This window comes from Myxocyprinus asiaticus, chromosome 8 (genome assembly GCF_019703515.2).
Source record: "Myxocyprinus asiaticus isolate MX2 ecotype Aquarium Trade chromosome 8, UBuf_Myxa_2, whole genome shotgun sequence".
NCBI classification, from domain to species: Eukaryota; Metazoa; Chordata; class Actinopteri; order Cypriniformes; family Catostomidae; genus Myxocyprinus; species Myxocyprinus asiaticus.
Window position 1 is genome coordinate 48101976 of NC_059351.1, and position 7918 is coordinate 48109893.

Genomic DNA, 7918 nt, shown 5'->3' on the forward strand with positions numbered 1-7918 from the left:
ATATATCTTGTTTTAAGACAAAAATACTCAACCTAGTCTCAAAGAATGAACGTTATTATAACTATATTTTTGCAATATATGACAAGTCAGTATGACTTTTACGTGCCGTGTTCTATGTTTCGTCGCAGTTTTCTGGTGAAATGAACACTAAAGGCGATACAACAACTGTGCGTTTTATTTATTTTCACATAAATCCCAAGTAAAACAGCTGATTACGACTTTGTAAACATTTTTCACACTATTACCCACACACTGCTACGTTATGATATCGAAACACTTTTACCATAACGCATCATTTGAAAAACGACAAATTAAAATGCATTGTATAACAGACCCAACTACATTTACACACTTATTCCAACATGATTAGCTTGGGTGGTACCTCAACTCATAGAGTTTTGGACTTGGCAGACTGAGGATCGAGCCCAGCCAAACACACAAGCTGACATGAAATTACATGGTTGCTTCAAAAAAATTGCTTTTCATTTCTCATTTTGTTTTTGGGCACTATTGGTTAGGTTTAGGTGTTGGTTTAGGGTAAGGATGTCAGTTTTGTTTACCTCTCATTTGCTTTTAGGACACTATTGTTTAGGTTTAAGTTACAGTTTTCGATTAAGGAGGTACATTGTACTCATTAAAACTCCATCTAACAATAGCCTTAACTTCGTCTGATTACAACACCATTTCACTCACTTTTGGCGCCCCCCGCTGGACATTTCTCTGGGAAACTGCAGTGAAAAGTGTAATGAAGCACGTAATTTTTGTTTTGCAAAAATTTTGTCATGGTCACGTAATGTTCATGAGATCAGGCTGAAAATGATTCTTTGTAGTATACTGTCTATGATCATATTATTTCTTTATACTGATGCATTACTTTGTAGTAATGCTGCAATACATGTAATATAACAATATGTAAAAATAAAATAAAAAAAACACGTGGGGGGTGGGGAGGACGTGTGTCTGGCCACACTGTTTTATATTTCTATGTAAACATGCACGAGACACACGTCTTTGACTGTAGCGCCACATCTCACTGTTTTCACGTGCAGGAGCGGCAAGTTTTTAGATGCTGTGAGAAGTTGAAAACACTCCTTGTTGTTCTTTTTTTATTTTTTTTATGCTAGAATGCGTTCGGTCTGGGTTAGGGTTAGGGTTAACGACCCCTTAAGCAACATATCCATGATACGAGATTATCAGCGTCTTCTTTTACTATTTTATGCTTCTGTTGAACTTCATCTTTGAAAGGGCCATTGTGGTAAAAACAAATCCTTCATATTCTATCACAATTTTGTACTGTATCCTGCTTTGAAGGAGTACTCTGCTTAGAAAGTACAGGCTACGTTCACACAGTCAGTGTTTGGGATTGACAACCGTATTTATTTAAAGGTCTTGAAATGTTCCGTTCATACAACAGCGTACAGTAGCAGTTCGAATGCTGTCTGTAGGAACGAACAACAGAAGGCACAACCGTATTCTAACAGCTGGAACCATAGTGACAGTGACTAAAAGATGGCGATGTCCATAACACCGGCATGTCTTATCACAATTGCCGCCGCGTTATTTAATGAACAAGTCCAATCGAGGCGCAAGTTCGTCCATCAGATCATAATTACTGACAGCAGCTTTGAATGCTTTTTAACCGCTTGCAGAGTGCAATTTTTGTTTCACGCAGCTCGTGCCCGTGAGCAACTGGTGGAAGACAGCGGCTGAATATTTGGATGACACGCAGCTCATTTCTCCATCTCCGTGAGTTAACGAAACCCCACATGAAACACACTAGACACACGTGTGTACAGTGCAGCGTGGCTCTCTCATTGTACATGACATAACTAACAACTAGTTGTCCAGTACGGTTCCGTTCACACAGCACAGGTTTGTCGAGAATGCAGTTGTGAGACCTGAAAATTTGTGGGCGTCAGTTCGGTTTTAGAATGCAGTTGTCACACCCGTAAATAACCGAACTGTGTGTGAATGTAACCGTATTAAGCACTCAAAACATGACTGACAACCGTATTCTGCTGCTGTGTGAACGTGACCACAGTGTGTTATATATGATATATGATATATAGTTAGCACTAATTAACCTGCAGTATTAATCCAGTTTTTGTCATCAGTTATGAAGAAAGCCATTTGACAATTAGAATTATGAATGTAATGGAGATTGCAAAAAAATCATACGATCATGTTCTGTAAGAACCAAAACCTTTCAATACATGGTCAAACAGAAGGAATGTACATGCAAAAATACTACATAGCTATTCATAAACACGAAATATACCTTATGAAGTATTTAAAAAAATGAAGGTGGTCACACATTGTTTTTTTCTACACAGCGTAAACTTGGATTACACTTTTTTATGTATTTTCCAGAAAAGTGCTTTAGTGCAATTTTCACAGAAAATAATATGGTTCCTAATGCATATTTTTTAAGTGTGGCATGTTCTGTTATTATGTTTGTCTATTATATGCATAATTCATAATCTTTAATAATTATAACTCCTAATAGGCCATTTGTCCGATTCACACAAAATTTGGTATACATCAGCTATAGGCCCAGCTGATAAAAATGTACTAAAATAATTGTATTTCATCAATGTGTTTTGGAGTTACAAGCCAGAAACATGTTTGCGCAAATTTGCCAAATTTGTCCAATTCTGCCCATAAGTGGGCGCTATAACTAAAACACCATCAGCACTCTGCAACCATTTCAACAAAGAAGTTTTTGACAAGCATCTTCTTTGGTGCTTACATATCCTTAAAATATCGATTCCATAAATCAACAAAAATGCCATTAGCCAATGAGATTTAAGCTCCTGTGGTATGAATGGCTGATCATTATGAAATTTGGCATCCACTTACAGGTTGCTAAAATTAGGCTTTATACCAAATTTTGTGAGAATCAGCCACAAGGTGCTATAATAAGGTAATTTACGTTTTTGCGAATAATTTCGGAATTTAAAGGCTAGAAATCTGCTTGTTAATGAGCCTCACACAACCATTTTAATATCTCAGGAAAAGTATTCCGAATACCTCCATTATTTTGTGTCTTTGTCATGTTCACAGCTGCTGTACTCCCATTAATGACATCCAAGAAGAAATCAGCTGGGTTATTATGGGCTTCACAAGTGTAACCTAAGAAATCATTCCAAAAACAAACACCATCATGTTGAGAAATGTATTAATAGTTATTTTCTTACAAAACTTTCATATATTTCTCATCTAGCTAAGCATACCAATGTTGGCAAAGTAGTCTAGAGCATCTTGAGCAGGTCCATGATAGACTTGTTTGCCATTGGCCAGCAGGGTGAGACTATCAAGAGCCGGTAGATGGAATACCGAGGCTGATGAATTGACATGATGATGGTGCATCCCTGACCGACCATTCTGGAAACAAACGGACACAGTGCTGATATACTCTCAGCAATCCAGAACTGTCACATCATTGAGATCCTATATTCATCTTCTAAGTGAAGATGCTAAACTTAGATGCCTCAAAAAGCAAAACTGTCCATCACTGAGAGTAGTAAAGTCCATTGAGAATCAACTCAGCTTAATTGCCTCTGCAGTTTCCAACAATACTGATGTTCTTCCACAATTGTAGATTTCCTAAGTTATGTTTGTAGGTAATAAATGTACAGACGCTTTGACTTTCTGTGCTTTGAATGCCCAAACCAGTCTTTGGCCTCCTAAATAGTTGAAGATGTTTGGCCATTGCATTGACTTACTAACAAATAGACAATTGGTTGAGCTTAAAATGGTGAAAAGGGGTGAAAAGTTAAAGACTAATGGTTTAGTTTCCATGGTTACAAGATTTTATATAGGGTGATGGATGGATTTGTTCATGATAATGAGAATATACAGACCTTTTCAGCAGCAGTAGCACAGAGTGAGCTATGCTAGCATCCAGACCAGCGGTTGGCTCATCCAGAAAGAGCACAGAGGGGTCAATAATCAGCTCCATCCCGATGCTGGTCCTCTTCCATACACCTTATGTAGCACATGTGAAGGTTCCAAAAAGTGTTTTACAACCCAATACCATTGGACAACCCATTCAAGATGCCACACCAGAACCTTTGTAAAGGAATAGTTCACCCAAAATAAAACAATTCTGTGATTATTTACTCACCAGCCTATCGCGAACCTGTGGGACTTTTTTACTTTCTGAAAACTCTTTTTAGTTTCCCAACATCATTGTTTTCCAAAGTATGCCGAAATGGAGAACGTTTTGAAATGTTCCATTTTTAGTGAAGGAAATGCTGTTTTAGTGTGTGTGAGAGGCATATACATAGCAAAATCTATTCGTTTTCATATTAAAACGTAGTAGTATGGATGAAGCCTAAGTCACTATTCATATTTTGTTTTTCCATACAATAAAAGTAAATAGTGACTAACATTTTGTCTAATATCTCCTTCTGTGTTCTATGGAAGAAAGAAAGTAACATGAAAGTCCCATGTCACATTTGAAACAACATGAGGGTGAGTAAAAGATGACAATTTTAATTTGTGGGTGAACTATTAAGTTCTTACGCTATAAGTTTTTAAGTTCCTTTGAAGAAGTTTTAAGAGTTTTTAAGATTTACGCATTTCAATTTCATAACAAAATACCATCATATTGAATTGTGTTATGTTTAACTAAATTAAATTAGTAAAACTTTAAATATTTAGTTTTTATTTTATTAAAAATTACTCCAATTCTGATTGAATTTTGTTATCAAATTGAAAAATTAATTGAAATTGTATAATTTATTTATTTATTTATTTATTTTTAATGTGCCAAAGAATAACTTTTTAAAGTTCCTATGATGCCAAAAGATAATCTTTTTAGAGTTTTGGGATAGTTCATCCAAAAATGAAAATTCTCTCATCATTTACTCACCCTCATGCCATCCCAGATGTGTGACTTTCTTTCATCTGCTAAACACAAACCAAGATTTTTAAACGAATATTTCAGAATATGTAACCTCTGTAGGTCCATACAATGCAAGTGAATGGTGACCAAAACTTTGAAGCTCAAAAAAGCACATAAAGGCAGCACAAAAGTAATCTATACTACTCCAATTACTCTAGCTTTATAGTTTTTACTATAAATCTCCACTTTCACTTTCACTTCCACACTTTTCTCCTTTTGCTTTTTGGAGATTCACATTCTTCATGCATATCACCACCTACTGGTCTGGGCTGGTCAAAGGTGGAGATTTACAGTAAAAAAGGACTTACATTTTAGTCTGTTTCTCACCCGTACCTATCATATCGCTACTAAACACATGGATTTAATGACTGGAGTCGTATGGATTACTTTTATGCTGCCTTTATGTGCTTTTTGGAACTTCAAAAATGTGATCTCCTTTCACTTGCATTCTATGAACCTGCAGAGCTGAGATATTCTTCTAAAAATCTTTGTCTTCTGCAGAAGAAAGAAAGTCATACACATCTGGGATGGGATGAGAACATTTTTGGGTGAACAATTCCTATAATAAATGACACTTAATACCAATACACAGATCCGCAAAAAACCTATAACATCAATAACTTCTTTTAATTAACAAAAAAATCATATAGTTGCAAATGAAAATGGTTTTCGATAAGGAATGGGTTCTTTACTGACGCTATTTATAAACCTTGAACCTTAAGTGTAAATTCTAAAATGTAAAAATGGATCATTAATTCATGTCACTGTGTCAGAAACATATGGTCATATCAGAAGCTTAACTTAAAAAGAGAATGTCACCATGACGAATGTTGAAATAGATCCTTTAACAGATCAAAGAGACCAAATGAGCCCTAATCCTCGTAACACACTTAGGATATTTGACATTTCTCTCTCTCTCTCTCTCTCTCTTTTACAGCCTCACACACTAAATATAGTGATCTTTGAACTCACTTTATGTCCACTAGAATCTCTTTATGGACAGTTATCTTTCTGCAGAGGGATCCAGCCTTCTGTTCTACTTTATAATTGATGCTGTGGAAGCTGACAGTGGCTCCATGTTGCTGTCTGATGGGCTCCATAGTGATAATCTTTGATCTCGTCATCCCATTTCTGCCACCCATCTCCTCGGTGGTTTGATCATTCTCAGTCATCTTCTGTCAGGCTTTCTACATGAAAACACAAATATAACATGAATGAGAGGAAATATATTATATTTCAAGGCATTTCATAGGCAGAACTCCTATTTTGCTAGCTGAAACAGTGCAAAGTGACTCTCTGAATACACGTGTATGTGTAGTGTATATTATAATTCAGTGTAGTTTTTATTTTATTTAATTTTTGGGCAGAATGCCAACCAGTCACCAATGACAGAAATGTTGGACAAAAGCAGTGGATGAGAAATATTATAAGTAAAATTACATTAAAATATGCACCATTTTAACTGCATATTTGAGTGTGGTCAGTAACTATTACTAGTTTGTATTTAGTCCTCTGAGGTGATAGCCTGATTGCAGTTTCCGATCAAGACAAATATGCAAATTAACAGATTACTATGCTCGGATGTCCATTATAAAAATAGACTATTGGTAACCTTCATTAAGTCCATTAACTTCCATTAATAAGTCATTAAAAAACAATTTATAATGCTCAGTTGCGATTGTTTGATCACTGATATTTTAACATGAATAAACTACTGTATGTAAAAGGTTCATGCCATTTATTTAAATGTACAATACTAATAAAATGTTAAACATATGATAATAATATATCATACACTATATGTTTAATATTTAAATCATAATACACTAACAAAATAATTTTAAGATAATGCATTATTAATCTAATTTTGTTAAACATTACACAATTCAATTTGATGGAATTTTGTTATGACATTCAAATGCGTAAATCTTAAAAATAGTTTAAATAATTTTTTTTGTGTTAAGTGTTTCTTATTGCTGTTGTTGGAAGTTATTATGAATTATGATTGTAGAGGAATTACATACTATTTGACTGAATCTATTGTAATCTGTAATCACTAGTTTATACAATCTTGTCCTTCTTGTGAATTAAATTATCTATCATTTTATTAATTATAATAAACCTGAATTCCACTGCTGTTTTGAGGTATTTTCAAAGTCTTTCTAGCAAATCAGTCCACTATCGGCCATTTTTTGGAACGCACTCGGGAGGCTATTTCCAGTCATGACACTTCAGATCCTATCTTCTTGAATGGAGACCAAAATCTCAATAACAGTTGGTCAAGATTACGATCAAAGAACATATTTTAAATAAGCAATAAAATCTGACAATACTGGATTCTTTACCTCATCTTACGCTAAAAAACCCGCAATTTTCCCGGCTTGCATAGCTAACGCGCATGCGCACTCTAGAGTTGATTGACAGGTGATATCTGTATCTAAAAGGTAATTGGCTCTTTTACCTGTAAGGCGGGACTTCCAATCTACATCCGTTGAGCGTTCCAATTTCTCCCATTCATTTAAATAGAAGTGGTCGGTCTTATGGAGTCTTGGCAGAAATTTGTCAAAATCTTATTTCTGGACTCACCTAAATTATTCACATCTTCACCTGTATCCGTAATACAATATAGGTTTCGTACAATTGTTATGTAACTCTGTTTACACTTAAAAAAAAATAATAATAATTTTTAAGATTTACGCATTTCAAAATTGTAATCAAATTGAATTGAATAATCTTATAAAATAAAAAACCCTAAATATTTTACATTTTTATAATTTAATTTTGTTAAACATTACACAACTCAATTAGATGGAATTTTGTTATGAAATTGAAATGCGTAAATCTTAAAAATATTTTTGAATAAGAGCACATTTCATTTGTTATCGATGAATCAGCAGAGACATATTGCAGAAACATTGCGAGGACGGTGCTGTAAATCCAGAAAATAACGTCAGTGATATTAAACACACTTACCCTCCCGAGCCCGTTCAGAAGTGTTTGATCTCGAGT

The 7918-nt window shown here is 34.7% G+C and overlaps 1 pseudogene; it reads right to left on the minus strand.

Moving 5' to 3' along the window:
* Positions 1 to 2953: 2953 nt before the first annotated feature.
* LOC127444794 (broad substrate specificity ATP-binding cassette transporter ABCG2-like) lies at positions 2954 to 6081 on the minus strand (annotated as a pseudogene).
* Positions 6082 to 7918: the final 1837 nt, after the last annotated feature.